The 27985-nt window shown below is 36.2% G+C and overlaps 2 protein-coding genes across 4 annotated transcripts in view; one reads left to right on the top strand and one right to left on the bottom strand.

Annotated features, from left to right (window-relative positions):
- The window catches only part of LOC127436201 (GTPase KRas), a 50860-nt gene extending 23902 nt beyond the window's left edge, over positions 1-26958 (bottom strand). The window contains exon 1 of the mRNA XM_051690220.1: positions 26940-26958. The gene's annotated coding sequence lies outside the window, so the exon portion shown is untranslated. The remainder of the gene's footprint in view (positions 1-26939) is intronic.
- Positions 2154-27985, top strand: part of LOC127436191 (ras association domain-containing protein 8-like) — a 39442-nt gene continuing 13610 nt past the window's right edge. For 2 of the 3 annotated variants that reach the window (XM_051690200.1, XM_051690197.1), the window contains exon 1: positions 2154-2417. The gene's annotated coding sequence lies outside the window, so the exon portion shown is untranslated. Of the gene's footprint in view, positions 2418-22973; positions 23022-27985 lie in introns of those variants that run through there. The other variant, XM_051690198.1, reaches the window with a different exon arrangement.

The raw sequence follows: 27985 nt of genomic DNA, 5'->3' as shown, positions 1-27985 counted from the left end.
ATTTTTGAAGATCCATAACTTTTATTCTACAGAAACATGGTCAATGTCACAAATTTTGGACAAAGGTTATGACGTAAAATGAAGAAGAACTATTTAAGATTCTGCGTTAGCTAACTATCTAAAGGGATAGTTCACCCAAAAATGAAAATTCTCTCATCATATACTCACCCTCATGCCATCCCAGATGTGTATGACTTGCTTTCTTCTGCTGAACACACAGATTTTTAGAGGAATATTTCAGCTCTGTAGGTCCATACATTGCAAGTGAATGGTACCACATAAAAGATAAATGGAAAGCACATAAAAGTAATCCATATGACTCCAGTGGTTTAATCCATGTCTTCAGAAGTGATATGAAGTGGTGTGGATGATAAATATTTAAGACCTTTTTTACTATAAATCTCCACTTTCACTTTTACATTCTTCTTCTTTGTTTTTGGCGATTCACATTCTTCTTGCATATCGTCACCTACTAGGCAGGGAAGAGAATTTTTAGTAAAAGGGACTTAAAGGTGCACTCAGTAACTTTTGTCTTTGTGTCATCTTGGACTTACACTGACACCTAGCGGCTGGGATGCAGCATCATATAAAATCAATAGTTTTCAGTTTCAGATTCCATTGTAGCAATTTAGTATTCAGAGTCAGCTATGATTAATCCCTGAGTGAAAGTGTTCAATAACAGGACGGTTACTGAGATTAAGTGAGTAGTATTCGGCTGCTCATGTGATTCTAATATGGCAGCCCCCATGTGCGGACCCTCTCCATGTAGAATAAAACAGCTTTTATAAGGTTACTGATATGACTAGAGTCTTCATTTTAATGTGAGTGATCATGATTTCCTACATATATTGCAAAATTACTGTTCATGTCTTTAGGAGTTCAACTTTTTCAATGAGGAAAAAAGTACTGAGTGCACCTTTAAATATTGATCTGTTTCTCACCCACATTTATCATATCGCTTCTGAAGACATGCATTTAACCACTGGAGTCATATGGATTACTTTTATGCTACCTTTATGTGATTTTTGGAGATGAAAAGTTCTGGTAACCATTCACTTGCCTTGTATGGACCTACAGAGCTGCATTATTTATTTATATTTTTTAATCTTTGTTTGTGTTTAGCAGAAGAATGTAAGTCATACACATCTGGGATGGCATGAGGGTGAGTAAATGATGAGAGAATTTTCATTTTTGGGTGAACTATTCCTTTAAATATTTAGCTAGAAATAGTGCAGAATCTGAAATATTTCTTCCTTTATTTATGTCATACCCTTTCTTTGTTGAACATTTTTCAAAGTCCTAAAACTTTCTGATTATTTCCAAGTTTAAATGGGATTTTAAATCCCAGATTGTCAATGTGGTCTCAGACTTTTGGACCCTAACTTCTTGTATATCACAAAAATACACACATTTACATATACTTATATTCTGACTCAGAATGAATTTTGCTTTAAAATGGCCCATGATTCCTCCTTGTGTTGTTTTCCCCAACAAATAGGCTCTTAAAATAGGCGGGGCTTGGCGGCCCAGGCGTTTTCTCTCATTGGTCAGACACGATGGGGTTAAAAAATAGATCTCCTTTTTTTTTAGTCTTCACAAGGTATTTTCAGTTTAATGGCTATTTAAAGTTTCTCAGACGCCTTATTCAGAAACAGACGTACCGGCATCGTCACGTGTTACCTTTTACTTTTATCACCGCTTTTGATGATGGACCAATCACAGTTGTTTATGATTACTTTTTAAATCTTTTTTTGCTGGGATAGATTTGCATTTTATGTCATGTATGAATTTTGGGAATTAATATATTTACATAACTGTACTTTTTATAGCGTAAACTTGCTTCCAATACGACATAACCGACCGTGCTATATGAATGAAGCTCTATGGATGATTCGGCAATCTGGGCCGTCATGCGCCCCCTGGAGGAAGAAAACGGTATCTCATTGCAAACTGTTATTAGCCATTTACATTGCACCCGTATTTCGACAAGTCCCGCCTCCTGTGGCATCTCTCGTCTCACCTGCTTAAAAGCTGTTCGTGATTGGACAGTTGAGAAGTCCTTCATTTAACTGCACCAATCGTAGCAACTAGAGATCACACTGAGGGCTGATCAGATGGTCGGTCGTAATTTCCACATATGTCTCGGATAGACCGACCGAAGCACAGCGGGAAAACTTTTTCCTGTGGGGCGGAGAGCACTACGGATGAAATCCACTCATTTTCTCGGACTTTTACGCTGTATATAAACATCATATAAGAACGACTAGTTTATATTTAACAGAGCTTTATAGTGATAATTTGAAAACAAATGAGAATGTTATAGTCTACTGGCGTATTAAAACAAACTTTGGTCAATGTAAGGTCGGCTCGAGCGAAACTGGACAAATTTACCATTTTTCTACATTTAGAAATAAAAGGTAAGAAAGTACCTTTTTTTGCATGATGATATATGTATTATCTAGTGAAATGAAATAATAATATAATAATAATAATAATAATAATAAATATCAGCAGTAGAAGAAGAGTCTGTATATCATACATCTTTTAGCTTTACAAGCTGAGATATTGCCGTTTGATAATGAAACTTCAAATATTTTGTTTTGATGAGACGTCATTAATGATTTATCGGTAGCTAAATCAGCGATTTATGTTATGTATTGTAATTGCTTTGTTATTAAAAATTTATAGCAGCATTATAACAGTATTTCGAACTCTGTCTTTAGTTTATTGTATACAGAAACAACCAAACAACATCATACCAAACAACATCAATACAAAGCATAATGATTTGAGTTTAAGAGTGTGCAAAAATGCTTGCAACACTACTGTAAATTGTTCAAGTGTTTAAGTCAATAAGTTTAAATTAAACTTTATCTTTAAAACTTAAACTATAAATGTGCAGTGTATGTGGCTGCAATTAACTGTTAAATACATGTAGTAAATTATGGTTAAATACTGTAGTATACAATAATTGATATATAATTTGCTTTTCTTGTTTTCAGTTTTTTATTGCCAGATAACAAGGTTTACCAAGGTTCGCATGTTTGTACTTGAAGGATCATTCCATTGTAAATTATTACTATTTGTAGACATTTTTTACATATGTGTAATTGGCAAAATATGCAGTCATTTTGTCCAATGATGCCCCCCCACAAGATGCCGCCCTGGGCAACTGCCCATGTCGCCCATGCCTAAATCTGGCACTGGTGCTGAGTGACTCCAGCCAGGTCTCCTAAGCAACCAAATTGGCCCGGTTGCTATGAAGGGTAGAGTCACATTGGGTTAACCTCCTCGTGGTCGCTAAAATGTGGTTCTGGCTCTCGGTGGGGTGCGTGGTGAGTTGTGCGTGGAATAATGTGAAGCCTCCACACGCACTAGGTCTCCGCGGTAATGCACTCAACAAGCCACGTGATAAGATGCACGGATTGATGGTCTCAGACGCGGAGGCAACTGAGATTTGTCCTCCGCCACCCGGATTGACGCGAGTCACTATGCCACCACGAGGACTTAGAGCGCATTGGGAATTGGGCATTCCAAATTGGGGAGAAAAGGGGAGAAAAAAAAAAGATAATCTATTTATATTATTATAAATTAAGCATAAAAGTGAAGTATTTACGTTTATTATTACATTCATAATATCTACTTGTTGTTAAAGATCACTCAATTAAGTTTGATGGAAATGTCATCTATATCATATCATGTCATACCACTGAAATACGTAAATCTTGAAAATAGACTGAAATATTTTTATGAGTGTATAGTGGGACTAAAAAGAAAAGATTATTCCTCACGAGGGTATTGTTCTTATATCATATCATGTTATGGCATATATTATGTTGCCTACTGCAAAATTCCTTAAAATTATGCAATACTATTTTTTTTGTTGTTTTTTTTGCAGTCAATCTAAAGAGTTGCATAACTGTACTGTCTTTGTTGTGTAGTTTTTCTAATGGCTTGAAAGTAAGCAAATGGTTCACAGTGGGTATGCATAGCAACTTCATTGAAAGAGGTGAGATGAGAGATTATTAATAAATAATGACACTTCATCCAGGACCTCCGTAACTCTGCGCTTTGGCTGGTTCTTCAAATCTAGCCTGCTGATCACAACCATGGAAAAGAACAAAGGCAGTATTATATCCAGCTAAACGTGCCATCCAGATGTTAGTGATTCTGCCAGTCTCAACGTCCTAACTGTGGGTGTGGAGGTGGGTTATGGGGAGGAGGGCCGGAGTCTATTCTCAAGTTTATTAAAAAGCACCTCAGCTGAGACTCTACAAACTCTGAGAAAGATTTACAAGAGCAAAGGCAGTTTCTAGTCCATAGTCAAATACCACAGTAGGTAGACTGTTCTTGCCAACTTGGTCTTGACTTCGTCAGACTGGGAACTTTGTTTAAAACTTGGCATGGTTTTATTCCCCTCACGGTTCCCCAAAACGTTTGTCTTCCAGTTACCTTCCATGAAAGCTCTACATTGTTTTCACTCTTAGAGGCTAAATGTGCCAAACTATCTGAAAGAATTAAGTGTAGAAAAGTACATTTTAGGACTCCAAAGGGATTTACGAGCAAGTCTTTTAGACTTCACATTGAATTCACTCACGTTCCTCCACATCTTCTATATGTTATTGTTTTACTGGGGTGGGAAAAGAAGGTTTGTTTTCCTTCCTCTGTTACCAGATGGGAGGTTTGGTGAGGACAAAGTTCTCCTCTGTGTTCGGCAGATCAGTATGTAGCGGTGTTGTTCTCCATGTAGAATAAAACAGCTTTTATAAGGTTAATGATATGACTGGATTCTTCATTTCATGAGTGCTCATGATTGTATATATATATATATATATATATATATATATATATTTTAAAATTACAATTCATTTCTTTAGGAGTAAAACTTTTGAATTGAGGAAAAAATTACTGAGTGCACCTTTAAATCAACAAAACCTACCTTCAAACTAAGACTGGGCAATAGGACGATGTAATCGGATATCGATGATATCTGACAAATATCCTGTAATGATCGACAATATCGGGAAATGACAAAACCATGGAACTGGGAAGTTGCCAAATATATTAAATAGTAGCCCAATAGTTATCATGCACTTACATTTTTAGATACTAATCAAAATATGAAAACGTTAAAAGTAGGGCTTTGAAATTGAATGGAGACTTCACCCGCAGGTGGTGAGCCAGGTGTGGGAGAGCTACTTGGGGTGTAAATCGGAAGTTTCATCACGATACGATATTATATCAATTCTCTTGGCCTGCGATCCGATATTTGCCGATACATCAAAGTCTGCCGTGATATAATTTCAAATGAATTCAATTCAGGGCCCTGCGATCGATATTCCGATATTATGTGCCTGTTTAACACAATCAAAAAAAAAAAAAGTTTTGCCCTCAAATGCAACCAAAATATAATTTGAATATTTTATTGAGCTCTCTGAAAAGTGCAAATTTAGTATCCACATTGGGAAATACACAGCAAAATAAGGTGCTTAAGATGTTGAAAAAAATTATACAGATAATAATATAAGAAAATAACGTCACACACAAGTGATCATCAATCGTTTGATTCCAGCTTATTTTTCAGTTTAATCCAATTCAAAGTACTTGCATACCCATGAATTGTTTTCAGCTATCCGAGCTATCCGTGATTTTCTTGGCTACAACTTTCACAGTTATAATGAAAAATTCTGTTACAGTTAACTGGGATAAATGTTAGTAAGGGTGTTGATGTGTAGATGTGCAAAGTTTTATAACTGATGCTAGTGCTGGGCAGGTGTTTCTCTTTCCCTCGTTAGTGCTGTTCAGAATGTTGGCGTTGTCAAGATGTTTCACATGGTTGAACTTCTCCATGGTACTAATTTCAAATGGGTCGCATGCGCAACGATACCGATGGTAGCCCAAATGAATCGCGCATGTGAGCCGCTCTGCATCTGTCACGAGAGCTCGCATTTTAAGGAGCAGCCGGTTAATGCACATGCACTGATCCTGTCACAGGAGCTCGCATTTCGCGGGAAGCCCGGTTGATGAGCGCGCACGGATAGCAGAGCACACTTTGGCTTCAAAGACCCCGAGCACATCAGTGTCCCACATGAAAAGCATATTAGGGGGCAGTGGTAGCTCAGCAGTTAAGGCTCTGCATTACTGATCAGAAGGTCAGGGGTTCAAGCCCCAGCACTGCCAAAATGCCACTGTTGGGCTCTTGAGCAAGGCCCTTGACCCTATCTGCTCCAGGGGCGCCATATCATGGCTGACCCTGCACTCTGACCCCAGCCTAGCTGGGATATGTGAAAAAGAAGAATTTCACTGTATATGTGCAAATGTGTGATAAATAAAGAAAATTATTGGAAAATTATTAATTATTAATTATATTTAGTGCTCATAAAGTTAAATGAATGTAATAAGGTTGCTTCACCGCCTGACGGAAATGCGTATGGATGTGGCTGACATGAGAGTATTAAAATAAAGGTACATCTTAAAAAAAATTATATGTAGAAATTTACGCGTTGTATCGATAACATTGGATCGTTGGTTATTGGATTGATGCATCGATCCAGATCGATGAATCGTTACACCCCTAAGAGATACGGGCAAGCTGCCATATCTCTTCGCATCACCCAAAAAGGCTCTATCACACAGTGGAAACTATTAGGCAGCATTAATTGGGGAACACAAGGGAATTTTTAGGGTTACACCTAATGAAAACTGGTGTTAACTATTCATTTAAGCACAGACTAAGTGAAGTAGCCAAAACAACGATTTGAGTTGTATTGAACCTTCCAGAGGTAGTGGTTTATTTATATTTAAATTATTATTATTATTATATTTACATTAATTTAAAATTGTTTTTAAATCGTAATTTTTATTGGTAATTTTCCACCTGTTGTCGTAGACGGATAATTGCTTTACGGAAAATGGGGCTGGTGGAGAAATTAATTTGGGTAGGTGGTTATATACAGCTTTTTGACCACTTCATTATTTAAATTGCTTTCTCATTTTAGTTGAAATGCAATATGAATTTAGAAATATCTTTGTTTTACATTTTTCGTGTTTCAATAAATGAGTGTAATTTTTAAAGCAAAATCAACTGGTTGAAGTGAAATGCATTCAAAATACTCAGCAATCCCTCGGCAATGGGGGCGGTGGGGTTGACGATGTAATCAGATATCAGAAGATTAGGGCTGTCACGATTACTCGATTTAATATGATTACTCGATTAAAAAAATTCCTCGATTACAAAATTGCTGAATTGAGAAGTCGAAAATAAGGCAGAAGTGACACAGTCCACGGACAAGGGTCCGAACACATAACGACAAGAGGTGTCAGCTGTGTAAGAAAAAATATTTTATTTTCATTGCCGTTTTTCCCATGTTTGAGTACTAAACTGAAATAGGTATAGATCACGTTAAACTAGTTGATGAAGAAGAAGATCTTGCATTTAAAAAAAGTTGGGCACACCTGGAGTAGACAATGTTTATCAGCTTAATTTACATAATTTTTTTATATTATAGATCTGCTTTGGGTGTCTGTTGGCTTTATATATTGTTTGCACAATCATTTTGTTGTTGTTATTCAGTACTCTATGTACATCAAACGTGTACGTGACTTCACCTCGAAAACTTGCAATCTGAGATATTAAATAATGTTTCCAATTACTCAATTAATTGTCAGAATAATCGTTATATTACAAAAATTATTGATAGTGACAGCCCTAGTAAAAAAACTGAACTTTTGATTCACACCCAGTTTCTATTGACGTCAACATTCAGTTTGTTTGGATGATGTGAACACTGTTTCACAAGTTTTCTGTTTTCTGTTTTTCAAGTCCAATTGAAAAGGTGGTCTGAGGTACCATTCATGTGAACTCCAGTACAGTCCGCTGCTGATATGAGCGCAGTCATACCAAATCGCGGAAGTGAACCACTATTAATGGCATATAATTTGTGTCTTTGCAGTCTCCCGACTGAAATTATTATGGTATAATGCATTTCATGCCTGCTTGTGTCCAAATAAATCGCCTCCAGAGACCAGCTAACATTCCTTACATCTCTTGCAATACATCCGTGGGCTCGCGACAGACAAGCACTAACATTCAACACATCATTGCACATGCAGTGCATCCATGGCAGACAAACACAAGTGTCGTGTTCGGTCCTAGCAATCGAACCAAGTGTGAAAGCACCTTATTACACTTTTTTCTCACATGACAACTTGCGTGTTCTTCAGGACTCATACACCTTTGCATCACAAGTGCAATGCTATATCAGTTGTACTGCACAATTTGATCATACTAGAACAAGCTTGTACATGTAGTTGGTAATGTAATGCAAGCATGAAAATGTGCACTATAGTAAAAGTGAATAAAAATAGTAGTTGCAACTCACCTAGTGTTTGTTTAGTCAGGAAACTGCCGCGATAACAATAAAAATAATTTAGCAAAAATGTAGGGATAGTATCGTGATTCTATGAGACCAGGTTCCAAGATTGGCGAAATGAAAAGTAGCTCAGAATCAGTAGCACAGTTCCTCTGATTCACAAAAACTATTTTAGCTGTAGTATCAAACCAGAAATGTCAAAATAACATTAAAATCTCTAACATTTTTCTTAGCCATAGAAACCATGTACGATGATCATGAACTCAGGCTTCGCCGGTTAGAGAGAGGGGACTAGAAATGTCTTATCTCGTTCAGGGCTCACAGAATGCCCAGCTGTGTGGAATGTGTAACCTCAGTGTTATCGGTTTTTATGGTGTACAATCAAGGCCCATGTCAGATAACCTGCTGCATGCCTTCAAGCCTCAACAATGGCTTAGTCACTAGCTAATCTGAGTTTACTAATTTATGTAATGTATAGGGTTGCCACGGTGTACGGTGTTGCCGGTTTTACTCGGCACAAGGGACAACACAGGTGTGAAATTTTATACCAGTGGAAACATTATGAATGGAACTTCCAATTTCAATACAATAGACTAACGAATAGAATAGCTTTAAATAAAGAATAGTTGCCTAATGAAGAGTTTGGGACCCATGATAAATGAACCTAAATAACGCATTGAAAGCCAGATGTTCTTTACCAACGTATCAAATTACACAGGCAGCAATGTATGCGCACTGACAGAAGACGTTTAATTGCAGGTAGTGAATATACTGTGCATGGTGGGTAACTGTAAGACGTCTCGGATTCGGAATGACACAAGAAATGCAGTTAGACACACAGACACGCGCTTGAAGAAACACACTTTATTATATTTTTAAGAACAGATGACAGAAAAGCCATCTATGTGCATGTCTGACGCGCTGTTTGTTCGGAGGGGTGCAGTCTTGTGGAACGTTGGAAGTCTCGTTTGGAATAATGGATAGATTTTGCTCTTATGGAAAGAAATTGGTACTTTTTTCACCAAAGTGGCATTCAGCTGATCACAATGTATAGTCAAGACATTAATAATGTGAAAAATTAATATTATAATTTGAACTACTTCAAAGAGTTCTCATCATAAAATCCTCCACGTGCAGCAATGGCAGCTTTGCAGATCCTTGGCATTCTAGCTGTCAGTTTGTCCAGATACTCAGGTGACATTTCATCCCACACTTCCTGTAGCACTTGCCATAGATGTGGCTGTCTTGTCGGGCACTTCTCACGTACCTTAGAGTCTAGCTGATCTCACAAAAGCTCAATGGGGTTAAGATCCATAACACTGTTTTCCAATTATCTGTTGTCCAATGTCTGTGTTTCTTTGCCCACTCTAACCTTTTTATTTTTCTGTTTCAAAAGTGACTTTTTCTTTGCAATTCTTCCCATAAGTCCTGCACCCCTGAGTCTTCTCTTTACTGTTGTATATGAAACTGGTGTTGAGCAGGTAGAATTCAATGAAGCTGTCAGCTGAGGACACGTGAGGCGTCTATTTCTCAAACTAGAGACTCTGATGTATGTATCCTCTTGTTTAGTTGTACATCTGGCCTTCAGCATCTCTTTCTGTTCTTGTTAGAGCCAGTTGTCCTTTGTCTTTGAAGACTGTAGTGTACACCTTTGTATGAAATCTTCAGTTTTTGGCAATTTCAAGCATTGTATAGCCTTCATTCCTCAAAACAATGATTGACTGATGAGTTTCTAGAGAAAGCTGTTCCTTTTTTGCCATTTTTGACCTAATATTGACCTTAAGACATGCCAGTCTATTGCATAGTGTGGCAACTCAAAAACAAACACAAAGACAATGTTAAGCTTCATTTAATGAACCAAATAGCTTTCAGCTGTGTTTGATATAATGACAGTAATTTTCTAGTACCAAATTAGCAATTTAGCATGATTACTCAAGGATAAGGTGTTGGAGTGATGGCTGCTGGAAATGGGGCCTGTCTAGATTTGATCAAAAATGACTTATTTAAAATAGTGATGGTGCTGTTTTTCACATCAGTATGTCCTGACTATACTTTGTGATCAGTTGAATGCCACTTTGGTGAATTAAAGTACCAATTTCCTTACAAAACAGCTAAAGCTGTACATTATTCCAAACTTTTGGATGCCAGTGAATATGTAAATGATTCTCAGTCTTTCTTTGTTTCAGTCTTCTGAATTAAAAAAAAAAAAAAAAAAAAATGTATAGTATAATCTATAAGAATGCTGTAAATGACCTCAGAACATCTCAGCTCAGGAGGTGCTCTGAGTTCAGTTAGCTTTATTTCCACAGAGCAGTTCGTTGTGACTACAACTCTGCAGGGTCACTTTATATATAGCTGTACATCTGTGATTAAATCATAAAATATTACAAAAACACGTTCACCTCGAACCATGATTTAAATTTAATTGATTATTATCATCATTATAATTATTATGTTTACATTTAGAATTGTTTTTAGATCTTAATATTTATTGGTAATTTTCCACCGTTGTCATAGACAGATACTTGCCTGACGTTAAAAGGAAAGGTGGTTATATATGGATTTTTTTTTTACCACTTCGTTATTTTAACTGCTTTTGCATTTCATTTGAAGTGCAGTTTGAATTTAGAAATGTCTTGGTTTAAGTTTTTAGTTTTTAAATAAATTAATTAAATTTTCAATTCAAAATCACTAAAGCAAGAATATTCACTGATCCCTCAGCCAGGGGGTTGATGATGCAATTGGATATTGTGATATATATATTTGAATAAAAATATCGTGAACATATTTCTTGCATATCGCCCAGCCCTAGGTGGGAGCAAAACGAATTTATTCACACATTCAAAGTCATTACTCTTCTGAAGCAGCTAAACTGGGTCCTGGGATGAAAGGTAATACAAAAAACAATATTAAACCTGCAACAACTCACAATAAGTGATGTATTTGCCCGAACAATGAAATACCCGACCGGTAGCCCATGATGGAGAGAATGCACAGATTAAATTGGTTCTTTGCCAAAGAGATGTTGCCCTTCACAACTGTTGAAAAGCCATCTTTCAAAAAGTTTTACAACACACATTTTAATTGCACTTAAATTTTTTTCAGTTTCATTTGAAATTTTAGTTAAAATAAATAAAAAATAAAGTTCAAAGTTTGAAATCAAGCTGCCTTGCGTTATTGTGTAGGCTATTGCTTAACGAAAATTACCTAGCCTACCACCTAGCGTCCAACCAGCGGTAATACGAGCGTTAGTCGGTTTGAACGTGAACACCGCACCGGTGTGAAAATTATGATACTATGGCAAATCTAGTAATGTACATATAGTGGTAAATAAACAGCAGAAAAAAGCTGAAAAAACATCTGTGCCAAATTCTGAAAAAACGTGTACAAGTAGCTTTGGTGTGTAAGCTCAAAAAATTTAATATAATCCAAGGAGAGAGAAGGCTTGCACACAATCATTGTGTGCGAGCCTTCTCTCTCCTTGTAATGTATATATGAAATGACAAGTGTTTGGGAAACCACTTTGAAACTGTAGTTTGCCAAGTTAAAAGCTCCACATAATTTTAAGTAGTTACTAGAGTGAAGCTCAACACATTCTCATGGCAACTCGAGAACTCGAGAAATCAAGATGGCGAAATCTTATACACCACTCATAGTGCTTTCTATCATGTATTTCTTTAAATGCTTTCACTATTGGAACAGTTTCAACAAAGGCCTGCAACCAATTACTGCAGAGTGCATAAACTGCTAGTAATTACATGAAGCATGGCATCTAGCGCCAGCACAAGAGAAATAAAAGTTCAGTCTAAAATAGCTCTGCAACAGCAACAACGCACCATCATTCTATGAGAAGTTAGCTGATTCTCTCTGCTTTTGAATAGATGCTTTTGCTTGTGCTGGAACTGAAAGTTTGTATCATTTGTTTTTAATTTGATCCTTTTCCACGAAGGCTTACAGTTTTGGTCTCTGTCAAGAGCTCACTTGAAGATTTCGTTGAACACATGTAAATTGCCCATGAAAAGGAATGTTGTGAGGGTTTGTTATTCTATATACGTAAGAAACCATAAATATCATAGAGGCTTCGATGGGCTCTTTGGACTTGGGCCAGTAAGCAACCACCAAGCAATCACAAAGAACACCCTAGCAACCGCATATCAATATACCACTCACATTTTCTTCAGATGAAGGAAAAATACAAATCTAGTAATTGATTACTGTAATACAAAACAGTACTCAAGATTTGGTTAAAGCAAATCCTGTTTAAAGGGTAATAATAAACCCCTCTCCTCAACATGTTGCAAAAGTTAAGGTACATGTTTAAAACACAAACATGCAGGACGAGTTACAATGTTCAGTACTTGGGTTTAGTTTTTTTTTTTATATCCCTAACACTAAAGGCCCTGATATACTTCTGGAGAAGTTGTTCGTCATTCTTCGTTCAGGGGTAAAAAGAAGTTTGAAGCAGCCGAGCAACTTTATACTGTTTTCAAACATTTAGACACCGGCCACGATGCTGGGGGAGGCATTTAGGAGTATATTTAAATATGAGGACGCACAAGATTACATGTAAAACCTTAACTAATGTGACATTAAAATGTGTTATAAGTTACTTTATGCCTCATTCTATGAGTAGAATTCACATGAGCTCAGTAAAATAAGCTGTTTTAACCACTCAGTGATGAATTAAAGTAGGGGGCTTGGGTAGCTCAGCGAGTGAAGACGCTGACTCGTGAGTTGGAATCCAGGGCATGCAAATTGGCCCGGTTGCAAGGGAGGTTAGAGTCACATGGGCTAACCTCCTCGTGGCCGATATAATGTGGTTCTTGCTCTTGGTGGGGCGTGTGGTGGGTTGTGCATGGATGTCACGGACAAAATCGCATGACATGTTCTTGGAAAATGTCTCTAATCGAACAATCTTACAGATGTTGGTAAATTTGCACCAGCTCGCTAATAACTCTGCACGGTGGTGTGTTCATGTTGACTGATCTTAGCTGACTGAACAGTGCAACTGGAATAAGCTGTTGGCCTCAAAGTAGGTGGAGCTCCAGGTCAAACCTACTGGTGATGTAGATCAGTGGCAGTAAGAATGTGTTTAGACCCAGCGAGCTGTTACGAACCACTGAAATGAACTCAGCCTTAAGTATGAGCAATAGTAATAATGATGCTTGCCTTGCAAACATGAACAATGAGGATAATACAACTCAGATGAGTTTATTTAGGTGTGCTTTAAAAGTTCATGTATACCTTTAGAAAGAGAGATTTATACCAGCTTCTTGATTTTTGTCTGCAAACAACAGGCAACATTTATAGCACGAAAGTATTTTCTTCTCTCAGTACTGATGGTATGAAAGCCAATAGAGTATAGATAAAAGAGACAGGAGTAGAGAAAAAAGCACAGGTGGGAGCAACTAGCACATGTGCAAGCCTCAAGTCATTACCTTCAAGTCCCTAGTGAAGTCTCAAGACAGCAGAGCATGCAGTCAAGCAAGACAAGTCAAGTCAAGTCACAGTACAAAACAAAACAGTACATTTCCCCACAAAAAAATGCTTGCTGGTTTAAGGTTTTACAACAGCGCAAAATTGCAACAAAAGGTCAGTCTACAATAAAATCTACAAAACATTGTGATCCTAAAATGTGTTGCTTTTACAGAGCATCAAGTTTGACAAGGTCACCATCAGTAACATGTGTACCAAAGACTAAATATAATTTAACATTATCATTAATACTGTAATATCCCAGATGTACGAAATGAAAAGACGAAATTCCTGGTGATGACGTGATTCATCTACAGAAATGAAAACCCAGCCTAATAAGCTCTGAAAATCACAATTAGAACAGACTAAACTGGGTTCATACAGGCATCACAATCCATCACATGACTTTCAAGTACTTTTTCCAGCACCAATTTTTCATTCAATACAAGTGAGAGAACTCTCATACAATTCTGAGTTTCCAACAGGTGATGCGCACTTTATTCGGACACTCGTAATTATAATAGTTCTGTGAATGGACCATTAATAAATGTACAAAGGAGGTAACCAGCAAGGAAAAGTAACACGCTATATATAGTTTGTGAAAGTGTATATATATTGTATATTCAAATTCATGTTTCTTTTTACCTTTTGCCAAAAAGGAGTGTGGAGATCATCTTTTGAAACACATTACATGGAGTGAGTTAAACCAAAATTTTACCGTCATAATAGAGGGCGTATTATATAGATAGTATATGGGTGAATGTAACTGAAACCATATTAGAGTATTAAAGCACGTGCTTTAGCCCTTCGTAGCGCATAATTTAGTGAAAATGGACATGGATTATAATTCTTTATGAAGTAAACATATGAGAATCTATCAATATTTCTGTAAATGTGCATACTTTTGTACTAAACGTTCTATTGAATGTTGTTCACTAAAGCCTGCTAGAGACAAATCAACAGGAGCTTACATCATGTCAACTCTCATGTTGATATGTTGACAGAAATTAAGAAATTACTCTTGCAGTAACTATTTTTTATTGTGAAAAAGTGGCTAAATATCGAAGCTGGAGTAATACACTTTTCTATTGTATGGTAATACAGTAACATGCAGTGAATGAAAAAGGTTGTGTCTGAAATCCGAACGTTGCACATTGTGCGGATCTCTTTTTATGGGTATGGTCCACTTCTAAGGTTTTATATCTAAAATAAATTACCTTCGGACTGCTTTGCTATCTTCCATAACCCTAAAAAAAATTTTTTTGTTGATGTAATCTAATGTGTTCAGGTTGATTCAGTGATGTTAATTTCATTTTTTAGTTTAGATTCATAAATGTAAAAAGAGCAAACATAGTGTTTAGAAGTGTATGGTATTTAGTGTCAATCATGACTCTAGACATAGTGCACTAAGAGGTTTTTCATGTCACATGAATAGGAATAGAATAGAAAATCTATACATGAAAGTACTGTAAATTTATATTTGTCATTTAAACCAAAATGCACTGACAAATCTCCATCTCCACTTGGAAGAAAATGTGAGTGGTGCTTGCCCATGCTAAACCTGCTACCATAATACAAGGATGTTTGTTGGTGGTTGCCAGGGCACGTCTATGTGGTTGCTAAGGTGCTAAGTGGTTTGCAGTTGCTTGGTAGTTCTACATAGTGCTTACTGGCCCAATTCCAAAGAAACCACTAACAAGTGTTGATGATATTCTGGTTTCTAGATTTGGCTCAGGTTTTGACTTCAATGCAAATCTATGGGATTGTTAGTAGCACACCTCTCCTTAATAAGCCACATGATCTGAGATATCATTCATGCCCATAGCAAAAACATTTCAGGACAAATTATGTGCTGAAGTTTAATACTTGGGGTTATAGGTTTGTTCAAATCCCATAGTACCATAATACTCTTACTATTTAGACCGATCTCACTGTGAATTTGGTGACAAAAGGTGAAAAGTTCTGCCTCTGAAATCGGCCTGTGCTTACTGAAATTTTGAATCACTGCCCCTGGTAGCCGAAGATGGAAGTGTTGTTGAACTTATTGTCACGTGTGAGCTCCAGTTTCCACCACCAAAAGCGATTTGTATTTTTAGACATTCAACAGGAATACATATTTTATTAAACTTTTCCCTAACCCAATCTGGGGCTGAACGATTTGGACAAAAAAATATTGTGATTTGAACTGTGATTTGAATTATTATATGATTATTAACATTTGGGGAAACTAGTAACTAGAAACAAACTAGTAAGTATTTGCTTTTAACCAAAATTAAGTCATTGGCAAAGATGCTCTACTGCCAATAGAAATACTGTTCAAGAAAGGGTGTTCACACTTGAGTCCTCTTAAAAAGAACCAGACTAAATAATAAAAAAAAAAAAAGTTAAACACAGAGGGCGAAAAAAAACATTGTATCTGTTCACTGTGTACCTGTTTTTGTCCTCTTTGTAATAGGGTCTAAGCCCACTTTTCAGCATAATGTTTTGGAACCCAATAATAAGTTATTACAGTTAAGAAATTATTATGGAAATATATTTTTGTGTATTATTATGATCATTCTTATTCTTATTATTATAAAACAGTAGCATATTTGTGTACTAATTTACACTTGCATGCGGCATTGTTGTGCGGTCCGGTTAAGCCTTTATTTTGGCAGAAGCTTTTATTTTGGCAGAACTTTGAAGGACGATGTTTTGTTTGTAGTTGAACGGACAATAGCCTTTTACTGTAAAGAAATGCTCTCATACACTCTCCTGTCCACAAGCACCCAATGTTATGGGCTTACTTTAGATTTGGATAGTAACTTTTAGCGGCCAAGTATATTCGGAATTACGCAAATGTGCAATAAGTGAATCTTGAGCGCTGTAAATATAACACGCTCAGCTCATTAGCCTAGCACATGTTTAGCATATGTATAATACACTACAGAGAACAATGTATTTAAATATTTATTTATTTGATTAAATCACAGCCCTTACTGTATATAGTGCATCTGACGTATCTATAATTCAAACATAGCAGAAGTACGAGCTATAGTAATAGAGAGACTTGGCTTAAACAAGTTGCAATTTACTTCCAGTTAGCCAGTCTTGCATTGAGCCTGGTAGGATAAGCTTGCGTAATAGGGCCCGAATGACTCAGGCAAAGCCAGAACTCCCATTGCTCCATGCTTGAGAAAGCCTTGGAATGAACCTGATATTCATGGGAAGATACTGCTTCTTAACTCTCTCTGTAATGTTGATTTTCCACATTTATTATCGATGGTTAGCATCAATAACATTAGAAACAATATCAGGGTGATCTCATTCATATTTGTCTCTTGGAAAGAACCTGAAACGTACAATATCAACGTATTGACTGCATCTAAAACTAAAACACTTTACCCATTCAAAACTTTAGCCATACAAATATTTAATAATTCTTTGACGACTGGTCAGAACAGAAATTTTCGAAACCTTTGCAAGGGTGATATGTAAAATGATATGTTTTGTGGCTCCTTACATGCATTGCAGCAGTTCCAAGGTGAAATATCCACTGAGTGGTGCTAAGTTAAATTTTCTTCCAAACCGATGAGGTTTTTAAGGTTAACGTTCTCTAGAGTTTTAAATCAACAAAACTGACCTCTACCCTAAACCTTAAACCTAAACCTAACTGATAGTGTCATAAAAAGTAAAGGTGAGATGAAAAATGTAATTGCTGAAGCAACCACGTCATTTTGTGGTGCTTCTGTGTCACTCGGCTCATGTGTCAATTTGTGTGCTCTTTGAAGAATTTGGTCATTGCACTAAGACGTTTCAATACCACGTCTTAAATCAGCGCAAAGTCCAAATTCAGTTCCTGCATTTGCAGCTTGGAGATTCCACCAGCAGGTGGTAATAAAGTTCATGTCCAAACTTTTAAAATATAGTGGAACATTAAATTAATCCCTGACAATCACTGTCATAGCTGTTTTGAGAAGAATAATTATGCACTTTTTTTGTTGCACTTGATCCAGACTTTTGCGGGTTGCGTGTATGATTTCGCCAAACCCACTCGTGCATAGACTTAGCGAATGCTTGCACGAAAATACCAAAACTTCATGGCCATGCCCATTGACTTTGCACTTATGACTTAAGGCATTGCATTTTGTGTAATGCTTCAGCTCTTAAAATAGGGCCCTATATGTGTTAAAGGGAACAAAAATCATTGTTGTTGTAGCGCCTCTAGTGTTCATTTCACCAGGAAAATAAGTAAAAAATAATTTTGAAAAAATATAGTTTATGTAGTAAATTGGCTCTATGAGACCAAATGGAACCAATAGTTAAAACTGGTTAAGACTGAACAGCATTAAACATATTTATTTATTTTTGACAGCTCTAATTTTAGAAGCTGACAATACGTTGATATTACGTTTACTAATGAGATCACACCGAATATACTTAATTAACTAGTTGTTACATTTAAATTACTTAAGTTATTGCTTTTTTAGTATTCTAAATATAAATTGCATTATTAGTTTAGCCTTCATGTGGCATAATGACGTCAGAACTGTCGAAAAGCTGGATCCAGCAGTGCAGTCACCAAATGGACATTGTCTTGTCATTTATCCAAGTGCTCCATTCTGATGTTCACAAATGGTGCTTGATTGACTTCTGCAGCGCTCTTTTTAGACTCACTAAGTGATCACTTGTGCTCAGCATGATGTGTAGATGATTGAATGGATTGCATGGTGGGGAGGCACTCAGAGACTCTCCATGAGTGTGTTCAGTGGCCGGATCAAAAGGGTTCAAAATGCCCACTATCGTTCTATTGGTTGACCACATTAATTTTTCCACCAAAAGGGTGCTGGTCAGAATCAGTCCATGTTTCCACTAAAGGCCAAAGTATACTTCGATTTTCCACATTCCGGATTGGATTGTGCACAGTATGCGTGATTCAAATTTCATCATCATAACAGTCTGCACAGACTGTCCATTTGCGGGCTGGTTTTTCTTGTCAATCGGGCTGTCCTCGTCTGTGCTGGTGCACGTGTCGAACGCATTAAACTTAGTAAAAAAACGAAGTATACCCGAACATTGGATGCAGACCAATGACGTAACTGACTATGTTACTTCATAACCTGCCCACAAACAAACATGCCATGTATTGGTCTTTATTTACGAGTCCTAGATTCTGAGAACACATTTAAAAGGGGTCATTGTCATGACATACTCTTTTTTTTTATAATTCTTTTTTCTTCCCTGAGGTCCACTGATAATGTTTTTGATAAAGTTTTTTTTTTGCACCAAAACAGTCATAATATATGATCATTTTCTATCCTGTCTCTGGCTGAAATGTTCTGTTTTGACCTCAGTGCCTCCTTAAAACTTCAACGTAAACGCCCACTGTTATGATTGGCCAACATCGTGCAGCCCCTTTGAATACAGGCATATATATTTGAAACTCAATTGGAAGAGAATGAACCAGCTCCACAACATTATAAAACTATATTTCAGGGTTTACACATAACACACATCCAACACATTGCATCCGAATATATTAAACTGTTCACTCAAGCACAGTGGCACCATAAACTATCAAACAGTCATGACAATTGAAATATTTGTGAATGAAATTGGTTACATATGGTTTTGCAGTTGGGTCCAATAGTGTTTTTAACTGCCCCATCTTTCAATAACAGTTCCTTTGCAAAGCTTGATATTGTGTCTGGCTCACAAGCAGTTAAACACATCAAAATGATCAAAGACGTCCATCTAGTGCATGGTTACATAGACCAACAATTAAAAATTGTGCAGATGGGTGCAAAAACGCAAGACACAGAATGGGGGTCTCCAAAAGTTACAATTTGACATTGTGTCTTGTAAAAGCTGCACGGGATGCATGATAACAGTCAAAGTAGTTTGTTGCTTTTGTATTTTACTAATTTTGTAATGTAAATGTAGCAGATTGAATTAACATTCGTAAGGAAGAGGATGCATAAAACTGCTTACAATGTCTTACATCTGACTTGGCCACAGGACTCCATCTGTTGTCATGGACGCTAAAGGCCAGTCAAAATTAAGGACAAAGCTTTTATCAGCTCACAGAGACAAAAAGTACAAATGGAGTGAAAATTATTTGAATTCTGATAGGATGAGCCACATTTGAAGACGTTGTAAAATTGGCGGTATATGCACATATGTGACCACACATCAATTGAATTCAATATTAATGGGGCAAGGACTTTACTTTGCAGTCGTAAACAACTAAACCCTGCTTCGATTTCTATTTTAGCATTACTCTGTTTCATGCCCACTAATAGTCATGTGAATGGAGTGTATTTGCTGAGTCCCTCACCTAAAAAGTGTAGATGAAGAATCAGTTCATGTTGAGTTCAGTTCAGCCAGTTCAAGTTCTGAGTATAAATTGATGGGCCAATTTAAAATGTGATTTGAATGTTAATGCATTCCCTGAATTCGCAGCCACAAATCTGAACTGTTCCTAACCCTGTATAAATCAATAATTAGAATTTTGGCAAGAGCCCCATATTGACTCCAGTCTTTCCATTTGGTTCCATTATGTTTTTTTCATTTTGGCTCAGATTGGAGAGCACTCTTATAGGGGTTCCACTGCACCATATGTCTCCAAAGACATTCAAGTCAATGTACCTCTTACGACTGGCTATGAGGATGACTTGATAAAAATGTATTAGAAAGGCACGAAATGTTTCGTAAGGGAATACTTGAGTATTAGGCATGTAATGACACACAAATGTCATGATATGATACGATACAAAGCCTCACGATATGATACGATACAATACGATAAAAAAAAAATAAAAAAAAACAGAGCCCACAAATGTTTCATTCAAAGTTATTCAAGGATTCAACACAAATGTCTTTTAGGTCATAAATGACACAACATGTCTGACATTGGCAACAAAAAGCAGAGTTCTATAATAAAGTAAATTAAACAATAGAACTGCATTTATTCTGTTTTATTGTAATGAGAAAAACTAATATGAACTCAAAATTTTTATGTTTTTCTTGAGAAAAATGTGTTTGTCTACACTCAAGTAATTTATATTTGTATATCACTTTTCACAATAAACATCGTTTCAAAGCAGCTGTATAGAAAATCATGCCTTAATGTCTTAAATCCCCCAGTGATCAAGCTAAAGTGACTATAGTAAGGAAAAAACGTCTTTCAATGTTATTTAGTGGTGGAAAAAAAAAACTTGAGGAACCTGACCTCTGGCTTTACGATGTATGTACACAATACGATAAAAAAATTTTTTACACCCCAAAGTATATGTGCAATTCTCAAAAATATGAGCTGCTTAGTTTAATGCAGCATAATGAAGAATTATGGGTTCATACTGGCAGATTTTGTAGTATCCCTGGTTCACATATCATGTGTTTATATCTGGGTTGTCAACAATTCATATGAAAAATATGCAATTGGTTATTTGTCTAAAATATGTAAACAATCATACTCAGCAAGCATAACATATTTTGGCCAACATCAGGCAACTCTGATTGAAGAAGAAAAGCCAGCTATTTCCAATAAACAACATCTTTGTTTGCATTAATTTAACTTGTCACAATAATTTCTGTCATTTACTTCTGTAATATACTTTTATAAGTTTTCAGAGTTTCAGCTCATTTGTCTTAATCAAGTTTTACAGTGCAGTTTTATTTTTTGAGCTCAAAATTTGTATCTTTGTAAGTTATTTGAATGCCTGTATAATTACATAGATTACTATGCACATACTTGTATTGTTAATCGTATCAGAGATCAGTTTCCACAGCTACCTGTTTTTCTATGCCATATTTTTGAATTACAGAGAATCATCAATTGAAGATTTTAGTTGGAAAAACTTGGCAAGCCATTTGTTTGAATAGCCTGATTTAAACACTTGGAGACAGTTGTCTTTAGAGGACTACACATCGTTTTTTCTAAGTAATGCATAATTTTGTGTGCTTGCAAATTTTATTAGTGTAGGACTGGAATAGTATTTTATTCAGAGTGAAGGCTTTGCTTTTATGCTGTGGTCTTTGGCTGCTGCAAGACTTTACTTTTCCAGTGCAGTGTCCTATACAGTCACTAAATCGTCTCTGTCCCTCCTCTGGAGCCAAAGCTCAAAGCTCTGTAAACATGATGAACAGATAAAAAGAATGGATGTATTTATATTAACTTCAAAAAGCTGCAGAATGGTAGACAAAAAATGGTATGAAAGTAGACTAAGCAGACTTCTTCAAACATTTTGAAATACGGAGAAAAGAAATACTTTAAAAGGGTCATGTCATGAGAAATCAAATTTTCCTTGATATGTTGACATATAAGAGGTCATTGTACTTTAAAAACATACTGTAAGTTTCAGAACTCAAAACTTCCTCTCCAGTCCGAAAAGAGCATTTATTGTTTTCACCCTGCAAAAACGATTCGTTTTGAAATTGGCCGCATTGTGACATCACAGTGCACTGTCATTTGAATATCCCCACCTCCACAACATATGTAATCATCAGGGTGAATGGATAGAGAGAGAGAGAGAGCGGTTGAGGTACTCTAACTCTGAAAGTGTTTTGAAATTGTTACAATAGTTTTACAGTAGTAGTAAGGATTCTTTTGAGAACTGTTATGATTCAGACTTTGCAAAGAAACTTATATTGAAAGATGGAGCAGTGACAACTAAATTGGACATGATAGTAATGCTGGTGAGTAACAAATGTAATACTACTGTTTCATCTGTCTGTGTTTGATATGTAAGGAATTGTATAGTCAGCCATTTTATTGCAAAATAAACCATGATCAGGACTCCAATGTGGAGCAGATCATGCTTATTACACAGTTACCAAAGAAATACATAATTGCTAACAAAATGTTAATTTGAGATTAAGTTATTTTATTATGTGACAAGAACGCGTAGTGCAACAAAAGACAATGATAAAGTATATGCTTGTAATGTTGCCAGCTGTCTCAACTGCCTCATATTAGCCATGAGGTCCTATTTTTTTATTTTGGTTTTGTTTTTTGGATAAAATGAACGCGCATTTTCACATATTTAAGCAGCGAAACAGTCGAGAGGGATCCCCTCCCCCAGTCAACTGGCGAACATCCTGTATTTCCTTAAAAGGGAATTATATTGAAGCAGCTATGCAACAAAGAAATGTCAGAGTGTTTCAGAGAGATGGTTAGAGACAGGGTGGAAAAAGGTAATGTAATACTACATTATGACTTCTTTGTACAAAAACCTTTACTAACATTATAATTAAATCACAATGAAAATAATAAAGCAGGCTAATGCATGACATGACCCCTTTAAAATGTATACAGTACAAATTTTATAAAATTTATAAATGTATAAATATATATATATATATATATATATATATATATATATATATATATATATATATATATATATATATAAAATATTGTGGGTAATAAATTGCATTGTTGCAGTTATCAAGTCAATCAAAAAAGGCTGAAAGGATGAAAAGTAGTAAAAATGGGTAATATCAAGAGATTACAAATTTTCCTTTAACTTTTGAAATAAAAGAGCTTGATGTACTTTCCTATGAAAACATACTGCACTATAACTTTCAGATCTCAAAACTTCATCCACAGTCCAAAAAAGACCATTTATTGAAATTAATGTTATATATGAACGACTGAAGTTCATTTTTTATTTTCGACATTTTTTATTGTCTGACAGTTTAATTGCAGTCAGATATTAATGGTGTATAGATCAGATTTCTGCGCAGATTGTTTCATGAATCTGTCAAAATGTCTGTCACAGCAAGCCCACAGCGCGTGTGTGAGCGGACTAAAGTACTGTTGATTATTTCTCATCCAAGTAGGGTATTTCTTAAAGCCACAGCATCAAAAAAATTTACTGTTGAATTTCAAAAAAGTCAGAGAGAGGGTGGGAAATGTTTGTTAAAGACTAAATTATCTTTTGGACAGTACAAATATATTTTGGATTTTACTCTTGTTTGATAACACCACTGTCTCATTATGCCTTTTTGTTTGATTAATGAAACGTTGATTTATTTCTTTGGCTTATTAATGATACATCTTCGATATTTCTGCAAATAGATACTACGGCAGTCTCAGATCTCAGATCATGGTTTTATCCAAGTTATCACGAAACAATTTGCGGATAAAACAGCGTTTCCAGTGTGTAAAAGAACAAAATCTTATATAGAAACTGGCACAATATAGAAATGAAAATGGAAGTTGAAGCCACTGCGGCTCTTTTATTAAGTGTGATAAATTACTTGCAGTTTAGATTGTGCAGATAAAATGCTCTCTGATCAAATGTTCTCTAGCCGCAGATGCCTTATTTCCGGAAACAAAAGCATGTCAGACTGTTCTGGGAGGTAATAGTAGTCAATAGGCCTTTTTCCACTGCAGGAACTAAAGCCTGTTTTACATTTACTCAGAAAATGTAAACCTGAGCCAAATCTGTCTGGCACACATCAATATCTTAGGTCATTAGATTAAATTAAATCCACACACAGCTAGTTTAAGTCACTAGTTAAATAATCTTTGGGCTTTCCTTGCTCAGGTACACATTATGAGTTAGGTCACTTGCGTTTAAGCTTTTCAGCTAAGCAGGCCAAAGCACACATAGAAATTTAGTTCATTAGTAGGGGTGTGACGATACACTTAGCTCACGAGACGAGACAATACATGATACTGGGTTCACGAGAACGAGACGAGATGATATTTTAACACTATATACACTACCGGTCAAAAGTTGTACTTATTCTTTATTATAATTTTTTTTTTTTTTTACATTTTAGAATAATAGTAAAGTCATCAAAACTATGGAATAACATAAATGGAACTATGGGAATTATGTTGTGACTAAACAAAATCCAAAATAAATCAAAAGTGTGTTATATTTTAGCATCTTCAAAGTAGTCACCCTTTGCCTAGAATTTGCAGACATGTTCTCTTGACATTTTCTCAACTTCTTTAGGTATCACCCTGGGATGCTTTTCTATGTTGAGCACTTATTGGCTGCTTTTCTTTATTATTTGGTCCAAGTCATCAATTTCAAAAACTTAAAAAAAAATTTTTTTTAAGTTTTATAATGAAATAAATTAATATGGTGGCACAATTATATTTTTGTCTACAAAACTAATTTCAAACATTTAAGCATACGCCTTCAGATCGAAAGATTTTTAAGATCATGAGAAACATTTCAGTCAAGTGTTTCAAAACTTTTGACCGGTAGTGTATATGACTGGAAAAATAGTCTTTTATTTGACTGAAAGTCACAAAATGCAAAACATCTTGTAATGAATGTCACTTCAGTTCTACTTTCTGAGTATGAATTATCATATGCAATAAAACACAGAACAATATGCAAGCACTGTAAAAGGTTTTGCCACAAACTCAACTGACTGGCTTCTCTCCTGTATGATTTCACATGAGTCTCTTCAGACCTGGTTGATTTTAGTTGAGAGCTGCGGTGGTTCTGTAGGTGTCTTTGCATAGTGCTTTTGTTAGCTGCGGTGTACGGCACTATTTTCTTACAGTGCTTACATTTTGGCTGTGTCTCGTTTGGAAGGCCGCGTCCTCCGGAGGTTGCATTTGTCGGCCGCATACGTCATCGAGGCTGTCTCGTTTCATTTTTATTTATTTATTTATTTTTTATTGGGAATGCAAAAAAGGTTAACAATTATATAAATGTAAGTGCATATACATAAAAGGCATTGACAATAGAAAAAATGAAACAAATGCAACCTCCGGAGGACGCAGCCTTCCAAACGAGACACAGCCTTTGTTTGTGTCTAGTCTGTCACTCTGTTGCCGTTTATTGTTTCCACCGGGTACCTAAAATGCTACCACACAAACGATTCAAAAGTGGCAGGGGCATCTTCTATGCTAATTTCACCCTCACACTCTGTCATGCTGATAACATGAGACAGCTTTTCACCTCAACGAGAAATATCGTCACGTTTTAATATCGCGAGATCTCGTGGCACATGATCTCGTCACACCCCTATTCATTAGTATTACGCCATTTGGCCCGTGGCCAAGGCACACTTAGCTAGCAAAAACTCATGGCTCTTTGGAGCAGCAGCAGTACACAAGTCATGGCGATAGATTTGCCTGGTTGGGAGGTTGTGTTTTGTATTTATGTGTTATGTATTTGTGCAGCTTACCTGCTTTGTTGGGGGATTGTTTGTTTTGTTAAGCGTTTTGTCTCATTGTGCTGCAGCAACAGCATGTCCACATGCTAACTCAGAATGTATGTGTTTTTCTAGCAGTAACAAGTCTCCATACATGCTCTGCAGCAGCATAGCAGATCTAGTCCACCAAGACCAATATCCTTTCAATATGTCATACCCACATTCACATGCTAAATCTGTTCGAGAGTTGGCATGACTGAAATAGGTTTATAGTGCATGTTTTCCACTGAGTTCAGCATGTGCTCATCTCTCCTCTTCACTGCAGCTACAGACGCACTGCAGACGCAGCACCATGCGGCTCATGCGCCCAGTGTAAAGACTGTAACTAAAGACACAGTTTGTGTAAAACAGCCCTAACAAAATTGTAGCTCCGATACTGGCGTGCTCCATCGGTGTTGTTGTTGTTGATATTGAATTGCGCATGCAAACCATGTCAGAAGAGATATGGTAGACACTGTTTATAGTTGTCATCTAGAAAGTACCGGGGGTACCGGGACTGTATGTGGGAAAGGGGCTTATCATTTTGGTGAGAGGCTTTGGCATTTCAGAACAACCAGAACAACTTTTAAGATGCTATGCAATGATACTCTGTTTATTGAATGATGAAAGTATTTTCGATAGAGGTGTTTCCATCAGAGTTTATGAGCATGCTTTCTTATCGAAGAAAAAATGTATTCACCTCAAGTGAGTGTATTTGTTATTTATGCACATTTTGGAGTTTTTATTTGCATCTTAGTGTTTCCATCCAGCACTTTTTATGCAATATCCCAAACTTTGCAGAAAAATATGTGGATGAACACCCAGTCTGTCACAGCGCATGTTGAGATTATCTTTGTTAAGAGAATAAACTGTTTTATGTAAATTTTACATGAAAAGCTGAAAATCGACAATTGTTTTTTGCAGCTTGTTATGCTAAAATTTTACCTGTTCACAGAAGTGGGAAGAACATAATGTAAGGTCCAGCTGGTCTCACTGTATCCCACAAGACATCCACACTGCAGCCAACTGTTGTTCATGTTTTGCTCCTACGCTTCACACCCTCCGCACACCTCCACAACAGGCACAGATAATTCATTTCTTGGAAAATAGGCTATTTTAAGACCATGCATAAGTTGTTGTTTCAGATTGATTTAACCTCAATGTAGAAGGTAGAGTTGTGTTTCTTTGATAAAAACAAAGAAAAGCTGATTGTTCTACTACAGATATGAGGAAGGAAATATGTTCATCTGGAAACCCAGAGGTCTCCTGCTAGTGGCACAGTCATTTCCGTTTACAAAGCTGTCCTGATTAGGAAAGGCTCTTGTTACAACACTTCTCTATTGTTCCTACTAGACAGATGCATTTTAACATTTTTGTACAAAGTTAATGGATATTTGTTTCCTCACCAAAAAAGGGTTTAGAAATTAGGATAAAATTTGTTCCTGTTTTTCGAATCACACATTAGACCACTGTGACACCTCATTAAAACCATAGAGTTGAGTGTAAAATAAATGTTGTGGGAATAAATGAATTCAGAAGCCCTCACAACACAATGTCTTAACGTATAAAAAAGGCTATGAAAAAATAAAGTAAAACTTATTTTAAAGACCCCATTATATCCCTGTTGTTTACTATTATATAAGTGATTTATCAACATGGGTCACATTTTATTTTGTGATTTTACTAACTTGGCCTGTACTGACTTCTAGCAGACCTAAAGACTACACTGAAGCTATTAAGAGAAGATAGTGTTTGCAATAATATACAGTAACTATAAAATGATATTATTTTATTTTACTATAAATCTGCTATCAATTCTACAAGATTTGTCTGGCACTAAACAATGATTTAATGATAATTACCTTTTTGGAATATTTGTACTTTACTCGAGTATAAATATTTCTGGTGACTCATTTTTCGATTATTTTCAATCAGTAAAATATGCGGACTGAACAATTAATATTGTGAATCGATTTGCAAATCTGTATAAA

Source organism: Myxocyprinus asiaticus, chromosome 46 (assembly GCF_019703515.2).
Source record: "Myxocyprinus asiaticus isolate MX2 ecotype Aquarium Trade chromosome 46, UBuf_Myxa_2, whole genome shotgun sequence".
NCBI classification, from domain to species: domain Eukaryota; kingdom Metazoa; phylum Chordata; class Actinopteri; order Cypriniformes; family Catostomidae; genus Myxocyprinus; species Myxocyprinus asiaticus.
This window is presented reverse-complemented; position numbering and strand designations above follow the sequence as displayed.